This window comes from Trachymyrmex cornetzi, unplaced genomic scaffold, assembly GCF_001594075.2.
Source record: "Trachymyrmex cornetzi isolate Tcor2-1 unplaced genomic scaffold, Tcor1.1 scaffold604, whole genome shotgun sequence".
NCBI lineage: Eukaryota > Metazoa > Arthropoda > Insecta > Hymenoptera > Formicidae > Trachymyrmex > Trachymyrmex cornetzi.
The window spans coordinates 4,063-5,433 of NW_017299920.1; positions in this window are offsets into that span (position 1 = coordinate 4,063).

Consider the following 1,371-nt stretch of genomic DNA (forward strand, 5'->3'; position numbering starts at 1 on the left):
GCGCTGTGAGTGGCTCGTGTCCAATTGAGCCGTGTCCAACTGGGTGCCACCCAATAAAAAGATCGGAATAACCTCAAAGATGATTTCTATCGCGCTATTTTGCAAAAAATTGATTATTTTACACATTTACATCGGCGTATCAATATTAAAATATCAATACATTCATACTCGATATTTTAAGGTATCGAAACTGTGGTCTACGATGCATATTGATATAAAATATCGATGCAACCGAAAGTATCAAACATCCCTATACGGAAGCAGCAGATGTAATTGAAAAAGAAGGACTAGTTTATATCACTGGATACGCTGCTCATAGATTTAAACACAAGCATGGGCAGCGTACTCAATTCGTAAACGAGCCTAATGCTGGATTCACATTGCATCCGATTTGCGTCGTACGACGCTCTTCAATCAGAAAACAGAATTCCGATGATACAAAGCAAAATCCATCGGAATCCTGTTTTCTGATTGGTTGCAGAGCGTCGTATGACGCAAATCGAATGCAGTGTGAATCCACCATAAGTACACTTGGATCCACGCCATTTCTAGAGGAGGATGCATGTACCCGTGCGAAGAATTAGGCCGGTATTCATAGTCAAAGCTCAAGGCAGCGCTTAAGGTCGTCTTGGTCAAAATTGTCTTATTCAATTAAGACCGTCTTGAGAGCGTAACAATTCATAGTCACGAAATAAGATGACCTTCGAGAAGAAGTTCTTCCTTAAGTAATTCTTGTTTGATTTAAGGTTGTCTTGACGAAGATGATCTTAAGATTGAACTTATTTGATATTCGGCTGTTACCGTAATATTTCCGTTGGATTCTCCAATAGAGACACTGCATTTGAGAAGTATAACTTTACAAAATGTGTTATTATATTATCTTATGTACGATTAGGCTGTGATTATATATTCCGATTTGAAGTGCGTTTCCTGGTGAAAAAATTTCGCTGAAATTATTCCATGTTTGGAACATTTTAGCGAAATTGTTGTGATTAAAAATTTATTGAAATTTCACTGAAAGTTAATTTTTCAGCTGACATACTGAAAAATCGCTAAAATTGAACTGAAATTTCTCTGAACTTCTGTAAAAACTTTTCGGAAACTTTTTTTAAAATGAATTTTTCAACAAAAAGTCGCTGAAATTAAATTGAATTTTTTCTGAAATGCTGTTCCAAAACGGGAATTAATTTCAATGAAATTTTCAGAATTGAAAGCGGATTTTATAGAACTGTCTTGTCCGTCTTGTCTGTAGTTTAATTTCTTGGAGTACTGCAGGTGCTAATTAATGTTAAGAAGATCTCGTTCACTTCAAATTTTGATAAAAATACACTGAATCAATGTGTTTTCGCGTAAAAATAAAGATTTGACAAG